Genomic DNA, 13,815 nt, shown 5'->3' with positions numbered 1-13,815 from the left:
GTTCATGGATTACAAGTCATGATAGGTATGTGCAAGCTCTTGGTTATAGAGGTAGGCTATCTCAGATTGCCAGATAAAAGGGAAGGCACCAGGATGCAGGTTGTGTCTTGTTGTCCCGCCTTGAAGCATTTGGTGGCCACTGTGAGATACAGGAAGCTTGACTAGATGGGCCTTTGGCCTGATCCAGTGGGGTTCTTCTTATGTTCTTATATTCTAGGAGTTATTCAGGCCCTATGCTGCAGGTTCTGCTTTACTGGCAACACAGGTATAGGTTCTTTCATTGCAAGGATGTGTGTGTGTGTGTGTCTGTCTGTCTATCTATCTATCTATCTAGATAGATAGATAGATAGATAGATAGATATCTTCTTCACTTTTCTTTTGTTTACAAGATTATTAAAATAGTAGAACTTCTAGAATCCATTTAAAACCACAGGAAAGCCACCAAATCAATAGAAGCAGCAGCAGCAGAAACTACTCCAGCAATAATAATAATGTTTCTATTTTTCAGATGTTTTTGCCTATTTAAACATTTAAGAACAGCATTGTATTTTCCTCTGATGGTGTTCCACTGAGATATAGTAGATAAACAACCTGAAGAAAACAATTCCTATAGGAAATTGATGTAATTACTTCTGCTTGGAAATATGTTCTGTGTCCTATAAATGCTCCCAGAACCTAGTCAGTGCCAACCCAACATTAGTAAATCATGAGTCATTCACCATACTCCCTACCAAAGAGCAAGGGACTGTATAATAAATAACAGATAATTTGGCCGTTTTAAAAATTGCTGTGGTTTCTGAGCCATTAGGCTATGAATGACTCTACACTGTCCCCAGATTGCCTTTGAACCTTCACAGGTTGTAAACTTAAACAAAACAAAATAAACCCTCACAGGGTTATATTAATTTTTATAAAATGATTTTCCAGTTTTGCCTATGAGTAGTCTTATTGGAAACAATGTCCAGGGTTAGTGGTAGGCTTTCCAGATTCATATAAAATGTTTAAAATTTCTGGGAATCCAGAGACTCAAACTGCTTGCCCTGATGCTTTTGTGACCCTGTAACATTTGCTAAGCCATTCATTTCTAAGTACATACGAGTTACAGTTACAGTAAAGATAACTAAGAACTTCTGGAGGGCAGGGACAGAGAAGAGGATCACAGCAAGCAAAATGTGTTATTGAAATGAGGCCAAACAATTTGCATTGTTGAGGGGCAACTCAGTAAGACTCTTGTTGAGGGGCAACTCGTCTTATCTAATTATTTCAGAGTTGTGTCTCTCCTGGGGAAAACAGTTGCCCTTTAAGAAGAGTTTTACATACATGTCATGTTGGTCTCATTTCAATAAACTGCTTTTTAGCACTGTGGAAATTCTCCACTCACAACTGCAATGTTACTTTTCTGCGTAATCAGTGTTTACAGATTTTTATGGAATTGAAATGGCCATGTATATACCTATCTTTACTGAAACAATGGTTGCTTTTGTCTTCTCCTGAAAAAATTTGTTCTACATTGTTCTGTGTGACATTGAGCTGAATCCTGAGCTCATACTGCCAGTGCTTTGCCAACAGTGAGTGTCACAAACGTGCCGTAAAGCACTTTGTGGCCCTCAACAACAGCCCAGCGCTGGAGATAGTTCAGTGCCAGCCGGCGCTGGGTTACTGCTGGTGGATCACCGGTGCTCTGCCATTCGGCGGTTGCTTGAACCACCGGGTGGTGGAAAGGTGGGTGAAAGCATGGGGGAAGTGGGGAGGAGGCATTCCAGAGCGGAGGAGGTGGAGAGAGGGCAGGAAGGAGGCGTTGCAGGGGAGGGAGTGAGGCTGGACTGGCAGAGCTCCACTCCATCACATTCAGAGTCTCCATGTCGGGCTGTGAGGCTGCTGTCAGGCGGCAAGGGGTTACTTGCCTTACCCAGGGAAGGGGACGAAAGTCCCCTTCCCAAGGCGTTGCTGGTGGCTGCCCTGTTGCGCACAAGATGCTACAGCAGCTGTTTTGGTGCCACAGCAGTCCCGACGCAATGGACGGCTCAGAATTGGGCTGTTAATATTTCTTCACAACACTGGCACGCTCCCTTTCCTAAGAGATCAGACAGCATATATGTCTGCATATATGCCCCATTTTTATATTGAAAGTGACCCTGTGAGATAGGTTAGTGTGAGAGAGAATGTCTGGCCCAAGATCATCTGGCTGCATTAAGATTTGGCTCTGAAGTCTTTATGATAGGATATCTTTCTAAAAAGAATATTGCATATAGATTGAAAGGGGAAAGCATTGTTTTAAAATGCTTCAAAGCATGGTGCCTTGATGGGTCTTGCTACAGGGAACACTTTCTTCAGCTCATCAGGAAAAAAAATGAATATGCACAAATGTAACATTAGCAACAATGAAGAGGAAATTCTCCATATGTGCACTATTGGTGGCATATGAACAAACACTTTCTGCAATTTAGATGAAGGAATTGCTGTAGTGTTTTGGTCTGTGAAGGTGTTTGGCTACTGTGACTCATTATGCTTAACCATGGACAATCAAAAATCCAGTAAACATTGTTGAGATAAAATTGAGTCTTAATTACCTGCCCCCAGAGTACCTATGCAAATAAAGCATTCAATTCTACAATCATGATGAAGCAGATAGTGTGATAATACACTAGCCTGGGTGAAAAGGGTTGTATGTTTAGAGAGGCACTTGCAATTGTCTTTGGTTAACAAGTTATCTTCCTAGCATGTTCAAAGTGATTTTCCGTCTGTTTCAGTAATGCATTTTGTAATACTTTGTGAATTATGCTCTTTGCTGGATCTCTGATTTCTGTTAAAATTTAAAGGAAAGCTTGTTTTATCTTTGCCCATCACCTTGCATCTGCTTTATTATTATTCTCATTGATTATTTAGATGGTGGGTTCACCCACACTGTACTAAGTGGTTTTTAAGAAGGCAGTCTTTGCCACAAAGCATGGAGCCTCTGTTTATTTCAGGAAAGGGGCAGCCTCCTCTTTAACCACTGTGTAGAAAAGTAAAAGATGGACACTCTTCAGCCTGGAACAATTTTTGTGGATGTAATATAGTGATATTCCCCCCCCCCCCAATTATACCTCCTTGAAAGTCACCATGGGACTATTGGGATGTAGTTTGCTGACTGACAAAGATATTACGTTTGACCTATGTGGAACCTTAGACATGGCTGCTTGAAACGTAATCTGTGTGTGGTGCAATATGGCCTGGATGCTGCTGCCTCACTTTCAGCTCTAACCTTGCCTCCCTACTCTGAAAGACGAACCACACAATCATTTGTTGGGGTTGGCATTCTGGTGTAGCAAAATTACAGAGGTCCACGGCCCCAGATCAGCAAAGGTGTCTTCACTGTATGCTAACAAAATGTAGTCAGCATTTGAGGAGAAAAGCAATGATCAACTGCAGATAATTATGCTTTGCCATCTGTCAGTCCAATTCTATTGAAGGATTACATGGGTGGAATGCATGTTCTGCTGGTGTAAACCCCTTTACAACTATGTGACCAGGCCAGTGCGCACAGGCTGATAAGCAGCTGATAAGCACCACCAAAAGCAGCAAGCAGCCAACTCCATGTGCCAACAGATATTGGATGCCTGCTGGAGGAGGTGAACTGGCTTGGGGGATTGGAGGGAGGCAGGAGAGAGTTGAATGGGCAGCAGGTGGGTGGGGCAGGAAAGGGACTGCTCTGCCATCTTTGTCTGACTAAGGGCTTCCTTCTCTTTCTCCTAGCTCTCCTTCCCAACAACAGCTTACACTTGGGGCTCAGTTGTGTGTAAATTGTTAGAAATAGGCTTTCCCCTGTCGAGTTGGAAGAATGTACAAGCAAGGTTAGTTAGACCTCATTTTGATTCCTTTTTCATCTGAATCACTGAAATAAAACCCTTGTGTTGCACCAGGGGCAGCATGTGCCTCTGCTCTGCCTGAATCCAGCACCTTTTGCTACCTCTGCTCACCCACACTCACGTGTACCCCTCCTATGGAGGGTGGGCGGGCAAAAAAGCAGGCATGCTTCAATCCCCCTTAATTATGAAGATCACTTCACACAGCCTCCTTAGTTTGCACCTCTTCTGTCTGAAATGAACAAGTACAGGGGAGAGCGGTGTTACCCATCCCGGGTGCCAGCTGGCATGATGGTCCTTGGAAGGCAACTGGAATGGGGGTGATGATGCAGAACTGGCAGGTTAGCTCTTTACTAGATGCAAAATCAACAGCAAGGTAAGCTAGAGAACACAGAAGCCAGGGAATTAAGAAGATGAGGCTCCAGTGGTCAGGGTTTTTATACACTTTTCCCCCCATAGAATCCATGGGATCCCCATGGGATCCTTTGTGAAGTGAACTAACCAAGGGATCCTCTTTTACTAACTGAGGACCCCTGCTGGGTTTTGCCTTTGTCCTGAGGGTTTGGTGACTAGCTTGGAAGTCTGTTGGTTTGTAAATACACCTCTTTGATTGCATTCAAATTGAGTTGGCAAAGACTGTTGGAGTCAGGGGTTCTTCTTTTGTTTTGTTAAACTTTTTCATCCCAAAGTCAGGAGCTCCTTGGCAGTGGCTGTGGTCACAAGGTACAATTTTGCTGTTCAGCAGGTAAACTCCATTTTAAGTTTGGAGCTGTTAGGACTGCATTTGAATTTGGAGCCAACTGGGTCCATTAATATCTGGAGCAGATAGAGCAGATGAGGGAGATGATTACTCGGTTCAGTAAAAGCGTGGCCTTTCTGTCCTGTGGATCCAAGACCTCTTGCCAAAAATCCACATTACTGGTCTGGCCCATGCTCTCCAGGTAGAGACTCAACATCAAATATATGTGTGTTTCCCATGCACCTTGAAATAAAGGACTGACTATATAATAATTCCTACCATTGCACCAAAGCTGGAACTCTGCCTTGAAGTTTTCAGAAGCACTGTCTGCAAAAGTAATAGATCTTGCCTCTATCTACGGCAGTGGTTCTCAACCTTTAGGAGCTCAGGGACCACTAAGGCAAAATTTTGAGATGGTGGGGACCACGTGCAACCCCCCCCCCCCGCACACAAAAAATACAATTAAATTTGTAATACATAAGAAGATTATTTAATAATTAATGTGATGGTTGTGCTTGCATTTGCTTCACTAGCTGTGAAAGTCTTGGGTTTACATGGAATACATGGAACACATAATAATTCCCCCCCCCCAACTCTGAGGTTTTTACACCCACCCAATTCAATCCAGTCTCTTTTCCCTCACACCAGACCACATTACACACAGCCCTTGCCTCTTTTAAGTGTGGAAAAACACCTCAAAAAGGGAGAGGGTAAGCACAAGGGGACTATAGACAAGTCATGCAAGGTAGTTAAATGAGCCAACAAAAAGCACAACTTTCCAGTGTTGATGCAGCCGCAAGGGAAGGCAAACTTTTCCTTACCTTGAGGTTTCCATGGCGAGCCGCACCCCACCCCCCCAAGGATGCAGCAAATGCCCCATTGGCACTAGAAAGTTGGATAGGATTGGGCCTTAAGTCTTTATGTGGCAAATATTAGACTGAAGCAGTACATTATTAACGAACTTTATAAAAAAATTAAACAGATTTTTTTCATCCAATTCCCTGAGGAAGCTACAGGGTATTAAATCTGTGCTTAGATAATTTACTGTTTAATGATACTAAATATTATGCAAGTGTATGGTCATTAAAAAGGCATAATATTAGCTGTTTTGTTGTCAATACCTTTTCTAATTATCTCAAGCATAGAATTGGCCTTCTTCACTGCCGCTGCACATTGGGTCGACACTTTCATCGACCTGTCCACCAGCACCCCAAGATCTCTCTCCTGATCTGTCACAGTCAGCTCAGAACCCATCAGCCTATATGTGAAGTTTTGATTTTTTGCCCCAATGTGCATGACTTTACACTTACTTACATTGAAGCACATCTGACATTTTGCTGCCCATTCTGCCAGTCTGGAGAAATCTTCTGGAGCTCCTCACAATCACTTCTGGTCTTCACCACTCAGAAAAGTTTGGTGTCGTCTGCAAACTAGGCCACCTCACTGCTCAACCCTGTCTCCAGGTCATTTATGAAAGGTTGAAAAGCACCGGTTCCAGGACAGATCCTTGGGGCACACCGCTTTTCACCTCTCTCCATTGTGAAAATTGCCCATTGACACCCACTCTCTGTTTCCTGGTCTTCAACCAGGTCTCAGTCCAGGAGAGGACCTGCCCTCTGATTCCCTGACTGTGGAGTTTTTTCAGTAGCCTTTGGTGAGGGACCGTGTCAAACGCCTTCTGAAAGTCCAGATATATAATGTCTACAGGTTCTCCCGCATCCACATGCCTGTTGACCTTTTCAAAGAATTCTATAAGGTTCGTGAGGCAAGACTTACCTTTGCAGAAGCCATGCTGATTCTCCCTCAGCAAGGCCTGTTCGTCTATGTGTCTATGTGTCTATGCGTCTATGCGCACCCCTGCCCGCCCAGCCAAGAAACTTCCCAGGCTGGCTGCAGTCCTGATTTGTCTCCTGAAAAATCAGGCTGCGAGGGCTCACCTCAAGGCACAGGGTCAAGGAATGGAGGCAGCAGGCTGAGAGGCAGTGGTGGCAGGGCACCTCTCCTCTGCATGCAGCTGAGCCAGGAGGCTGTACAAACGCGCACACCTTACAAGGCGCCTGCACTTCACTTTTTCACTTGTCTGGGCACTCACAGACAAGGAGGGAAGGGAGGTGGAGAGGGGAGGCAGGAGAAAGGCTATGCTCTGATTGGCTATAAGCTGCTCTGATTGGCTGCTGGTGCTGCAGAGGCTTTTTTTCTTCCTGGAAGGGCATTTTTTTTCTTTTTTCTCCAGAGAGGTTGCGGACCACCTGGGAGGGCACTGCGGACCACCAGTGGTTCGCGGACCATGGGTTGGGAACCCTAGATCTACTGTTTACTTTAGGTACAAGTCTCCTAGATAGCAGTAGGATTTGCTTCCAAGAAGCTGTGGCGAAGGCAGCCGCCAAACTTTCTAATAACTTTATTTCTGCTCATGATATTTAATCAGTAAGCACACTGCTAATTTAAAAAAAAAATGGAAAAGTTGTTCTTATGACTCAGAACTAGTAATCAGAAAAAACTTTAAGTGACTGTTCCTGGCTGTCTTCAGGTTTGTGAGAGGGTCTTCTGAACAACCTTTTCTGTGGCTTCATTCTTTATGAACCTCAAGACAGTTCCTCGTTGAATGTGAATACAGATGCACTTCCAAATTATCAACTGAGAAGGCATCCGTGTTGTCGCCAAAAGCCCCATTTCCTTCCTGTACCTTTTCCCCCCTCCTTGTTGTATGCATATCTAAGAATAACATTTTCTGTCTTGAAGGCTAATATATAGAAACATTTCTTGGATTAGTGGAACTGGATCTGCTCTTAGAAATCAGTTTTCTTTTAGAAATTAAGGTCTGCTCCAGCTGGGGAAGAAATTCAGCAGATCAAAGGTCTATTTTTAGTAAATTTCTAAGGGGCAATATTGCTTTAATGATCATACACTTGCATAATATTTAGTATCATTAAACAGTAAATTATCTAAGCACAGATTTAATACCCAGTAGCTTCCTCAGGGAATTGGATGAAAAAAATCTGTTTAATTTTTTTTATAAAGTTCATTAATAATGTACTGCTTCAGTCTAATATTTGCCACATAAAGACTTAAGGCCCAATCCTATCCAACTTTCCAGTGCCAATGGGGCATTTGCTGCATCCTTGGGGGGGGGTGGGGTGCGGCTCGTCATGGAAACCACAAGGTAAGGAAAAGTTTGCCTTCCCTTGCGGCTGCATCAACACTGGAAAGTTGGATAGGATTGAGCCCTTACAGTGCAATTGTTTGCAAGTGTTCAATGAGGTTTACTTCTTAGTTAAGTGTGTATAGGATTTCAGCCTTAATACTGTATACCAGTGGTTCTCACACATTTAGCACCAGGGCCCACTTTTAAGAATGAGAATCTGTCAGGACCCACCAGAAGTGATGTCATGACCGGAAGCGACATCATCAAGCAGGAACATATTTAACAATCCGAGGCTGCCATCCTACCCACACTTACCCAGGAGTAAGTCCCATTTACTATCATAGTTAAAAGAGTATACATAGTAGCTTATTAAAAGAACAGGTCTGTCACATTTCCCAAAATGTAGTCATATCTCATGGGGCATCAAGTCTAATATATTAAAATAAAATATTGAAATGAATGGGGACCCACCTGAAATTGGCTCACGACCCACCTAGTGGGTCCTGACCCACAGTTTGAGAAACACTGCTGTATACTATTCTCAGCTAGTCTGTGCATTGGCTTTGAACAAGCCCTCAGATGGCTTGAACTGAACCACTTTGAATCTTAGGGCATTTTCAGACAGACACAAAAAGTATCCCTGAGCAACCCTTGTGTTACTTAGTGCAAGAGAAAACAGGAGAGAATCATTTTGCAACAAATGTAAATTCTAGCCTATGTTGGTATTATACTTGACTGAACAAGAAAAGCAAAATTGAATCTGACTGTACATTGTGAAAACTGCCTTGGACTCGGTCACTGAAATGTCTGTCCAACTGATCAAGAGAGCCAAGAGAGCTGACCTGATTATGAGAGGCAAAACATTGCAACCCAAAGTCACTATCCTTAACCTGCCACTGCTCCTGATACATTCTTCTGCTGCCTCTGTAACAGTTATGCAACAGCTTATATGACAAAATGGCTACCATGTATAAACAGGCATGGGATGCTCCTGCCATATTTATTTATCAGAAGTTGTCATTTGGTGGTGATGTATATTTTCACATAAGGTACAAGCTACAACATAGCAGTTGCAGAAACAGATGCTGCAGGAAATGCCACAGGCAACGAGGAAAGCAGGCAAGCACAGTGTTTACGTGGGTGTGTGTTGGAAGGGTTCTTGGCAAAATCCTATGCAAGACTTGGTCCCTACCATTTAAACTTCCCACCATAATTTAGTGGTGGTACAATTTTAGTACCATTTTCTTCCACCAAATTAATGCCAGAACATGCTGGCAGCTTCATAGAAAAATATACATGTTCGAGTTCAGAATGAATAATACTTGCACCAGCCATTGTTGTGCTAAGGATAGCGTTTTGGACTTAGACTGAACTTCAGATCCCTGCTCAGACAGCCATGAACCATTTGGGGTGACTTTGAGACAAACACTAAGTCTAATCTATCTCACATTCACAGACTATGAGGTTAAAATTAAAGGAAGGTGAACCATGTATACCAACCTGATCTCTGCAATGAATGGATAGGATAAAAATGTAATAAATACACTGGCTCCCTGAGTTATAGGTGGCTGTTTGTGGTTTTGTGCAGGTGCAGTACATCCTTCAGTGGTGCTTCCGTTCAGGATAGTGCTTGGCTGGCAAGAATTGGATGTTTTGACCTACATACATTTCAACTTACATACCAACCCCTGGAATCTAACCTGTAAATATATAGGGGACTTGGTATAATCCTTGCATTCCAGAATCATACAGATTTGACATGTGTTTGAGTGCTGAGGCTTAAACATTGCCTTATACCAGGGTTTTTCAAACTGGGGTGTTGCGATGGCCAAGCCTGTGGGCCCTGGCCACTTTCACCATAAGGGGCAGGGGCAGCCTGGAGGCAGGGAGGAGGCAGCAGCGCAATCCCCAGGATCACACCGCTCAGGGGGCTGCAGAGGCTTGGCTGCATGTACCTGAGCCTCCTGCAGTCTCCCGGGGGTGCAGGGAGCCCTGTGCGACCTTCTGAAGGGCTCCCTGCAGCTTTGAACGCGAAAGTGGAGCGATCGCGCCTGCCTCCACTAAAGCGGAAGTGGAGCGCAATTGCTCCACTTTCACTTCTGAAGCTGTGGGGAGCTCTGCAGAAGGTTGCACAGGGCTCCCCGCACCACTGGAAGGCTGCAGGAGGCTCAGGTACGTGCAGCCAAGCCCCTGTAGCCCCCCTGAGCGGCACAATCCTGGGGATCGTGCCGCTGCCCTGTCCCCGCAAGAACTTAGAGTAGCTCAAACTCTCCAAGAGAGTTTGAAAACTGCTGCCTTATACTAAAGTAATGTGAGTAACTTCTATTAGAATAAGCAGTGCTTGCATACTGTGTCCAGAGCTGTGTGGGTGCAATGTAAAAATACATATTTTGAACCAAAGGAATGCCTGTGCTTGGAACATATGGTGCAGATATATGTTGATTTACATAATTTATTCTGATTATCCTATATAAGACATTGCAGAACTTGGAATGTTGACAAGGGAAACAATACAATGAAAGAAAAACACAGGGAATTAGTGTCTATAGAGGAGAATGGGGTCTGTTGCTGGTTTTGTCTACACATTGTACAAGGGGCCCCTATATCAGCAAATTTACTTATCAGTGGATTGGGTCCATAGGCTCCCCACATGCCTTCTCTAGAGGTGAGGAGAAATCTGCTCCTCTCACCATTGGAGGGTCTCTGAGCCCAGTAGAGGCAGCGCATGTCTGTCTGTGGCCCCTGTTGGCCTCAGACTAAACCTTACAATTTAAGGGCAGGAGGTCTATTCTAGAGGGTAGAGCCTCCCTTTGCCTGAAGATAACATCCACAGGTTGCCAGTTCGAGGCCACTCAGCACTGTGTGACCTTAAAGCAGCTGACAAGCTGAGCCGAGTTATTCCATCTGCTCTGAGCGTGGGAGGATGGAGGCCAGAATGTGAAACCAGATCAGAAAGAAACATCTGAATGTTGTGGTTCTTGAAAGACAGAACCTTCTTTCAATTGTCAAAATCCCTATGGGGATTTAAATAGCAAGAAAGGCAGTATATAAATACCTGTATTAATTATTATTATTATTATTATTATTATTATTATTATTATTATTATTATTATTATTTAAAAAAACACTTCCTTTTTTTGTAAAACTGGAAGTGACATTTTTAATGCCTTGTCAGACATTAGGAGGCCCAGCAAAGCCCTGAAGGCTTTTTAAACGAAAAAAGCGGAAGTGACTTTTTTTTATTGGAAGGCTCAGCCTGTCAGAGGCTGTGGATGGATGCATGCAGCTTCAGCTGGACTCCGAGAACCCTCCAGAGACCCTAATCTGCGGCGGGGGGGGGCATTCCCTGGTATCCATGGTTTCAGTAAACTACGGGGGGGGGGTTCTGGAACCCCCACAGACATTGGGACATACCTGTATATACAAGCCCCAATTCTTTATTGTTCTGCATACTAGCTAGACCTACACACCACTGCAAAAATCATTCAAATTCAGTTACTCATCCCATATCCATCATCAAAATGGTTATCTGTGTTAGATCAGTAGTTGACTTAAACGGCTGTCTTGCTTTTCAATAACAGACAATAAATCTGTTCTTCTGAGAAGAATCCAAAATGATGCAGGACAAACATCTTGTACAATAATCTACTATTCTTTTCCCCAGTCTGATTTCGGCAAGACCCTCACCATTAAAGTTGGATCCCCTAGTGTGCTTAATGAGCAGATCAAGGAAAGTATAAAAGGTAAACAGGCTTCCTTTAAAAAAAAAATGCACATAAGAAACTGAGATTTTGCCAAAATGAGAACAAAAAGGAGTAACCTCTGGCAGAAGAAATGCAAGTTGAGAATCTGAAGCGTGTATTGCTAAATATATAAAGAACAAACAATTAAGTTGCCTTTAAATACATTAGAAGCAGGAAGCCAGCTGGTGTGGCAGCACAACCTCTAGATGACAAAGGAGCAAATGGAGCTCCTCCTTCACCTCTGTGGGTCTGGATGGGGTGGGAAGCCTCAGACCACCATGCCCCAAGTGGGATTCATGGCAAAGCTGAGGGCAGGGAAGGCCCAAAATTAAGTAGAGGGCCCCAGCAGCAAGGGATGCGGCAAAGACCTGTAGCCTTGGGCCAACAACCAGATATAGCCAGGGTCTTCACATAAGATAGATCTCTTTTCCCAACTTGTCTCCACTGCCTTCCCTGCCTTCCTTCTTTGTTGGTCTTTCTCTGATTCTTTCTCTTGCTTTTCTGTGTGGGTCTCTTACTCATTCCCACTCAGGCTACCCTGTCATGGCTTCCCTGCTGGTTCTCTCCTTTTCAGTTCTTTCAGCCTTCCACTTTCATGCTCTCTTTCAGCTCTCCCTTGACTCTTCCCCTCTCTGCCCCCTGCCCCCAGCTGACTCCTCACCTCTTGCCTCCCCTCCTTACTCCACTCCAGATCTCCTCCTTTGCATCAGCTCATCTCCTCCGTCTCTGTCCCAATCCTCCTCACTCTCTCTTTCATCTGTCTCTCTTCCTGGCTTTAAATCTTCCTGCTGGTCCCAGCTCCTCCCTCACCGGCTAGAGCCTGACAGGGCTTCCCTATTGCTATTTCTGCTTGTTGGTGCTTGGGGATGACATCACTGCCAAGTGACTGGATTGGGGAAATACTCTGGCTGTGGGACACCATGGTGGCTTGGGCTCCCACAACTGCCGAACCGATTTTTTCCTCTTCATACTTGTTAGCCTTGTGAGGTTGATGCTGCTTGTATATAGCTTAGGTGCTTTCCCCTGATTTATCAGTTTAATAAATCACCTGCAGAAGTAGATCATTTGTCTTTCTTTTCTTGGCATGTTTGACAAGGGTGGTGTCCTGTTTGTCCTGCCATTTTGAAAAGGGAAATCTTAGTATGGCCTTTGTGGAGGAATTTGTTTTTTTTTTTAGATTATTTTAAGACTTCAAGTAAGGGTTCTCCAAAAAAGTCTCATCCTGCAGTTCTGTGCGCATTTCTGGAAGTATATACCATAATATGACTTATTTCTAAGGAAACATGCATAAGATTGCACTTTCATTCCCCATCTAAGTACAGAAACAGCCCAATCCTACATATGTCTACTCAGAAGTAAGTCTCATTGTGTTAATGAGGCTTACTCCTAGGAAAGTGCGAACAGGGTTGGAATCTGTGGGCACAATCCTAACTGCGACTTGGGCCAATGCAAGTCCCTTGTGCTGGCCCGGGAGGGTCAGCAATGTGCCTTACGAGAAAGCTACGTACATTGGCGCAAGGAGATGCATTGACACACGGAGGCTGAATCCATTCCAGCCTCCGTGGTGGCTTCCCCGCTGAGTCTTGCATCGGCCCAGCTGAACTGATGCAAGAGTAAAAGGTAGGCATGGGGGAGGCTGGGAGGAGGCGAGAGGGAGGCACTCCTGGACAGGGGGAAGGTGGGTGGTGGGTGGTTGGGAGAGGGGGCAGGGCTAGGATCCAGCAGCTATGCCGGATCCCAACCCCCATTCCCAGGGAGAACGGAAAGGCTGTAAGCCGCTCCGCTGTCTTTGGACTTGCGTCACCTCCAGAGGTAGCGCAAGTCCGAGGATACCCATAGGAGCCAGCAGCCCTTATCCAGGGGTAAGGGGGAAAGCATCCCCTTGCCTCTGGCTAAGTCACTTCTGGCCACAATCCTGCGCTGGATACAGCGCAAGGCTCCTGGCTTGCCTGTTCCAGCGCAGGATAGGATTGCACCCTCAGTAATTCTTGAACTATTTGTAGTGGCATCAAAAATATGTTCAGATATGTCCAATTATTTCAGACATCAGCATCAGAGTCTCCTCCTCCCATATTGATTACCTTGTTAAAATTCTCTGTGTCATAGAAATTTGTGACTGATACACACACATGCTTGAACAACAGCCATAAGGACTGGTGCATTCTATCTACCACAATGTATGGATTTGGATAATTGTTGAACAGTTCATATTCTTTACTCTGTGAAATAAAGATAGCGTTTTGCACTCCCCACATCTCTGACTGGTGAGAAGTTCCAAGGGTAGAGTTTTGGTTTCCTTTGGAGGAAGGATCACTGAAGATACTGTATATGATGTGTAGTTTA

This window comes from Tiliqua scincoides, chromosome 3, assembly GCF_035046505.1.
Source record: "Tiliqua scincoides isolate rTilSci1 chromosome 3, rTilSci1.hap2, whole genome shotgun sequence".
In the NCBI taxonomy this organism is placed as follows: domain Eukaryota; kingdom Metazoa; phylum Chordata; class Lepidosauria; order Squamata; family Scincidae; genus Tiliqua; species Tiliqua scincoides.
The sequence above is the reverse complement of the archived record's forward strand: the minus strand, read 5'-3'. Positions refer to the sequence as shown.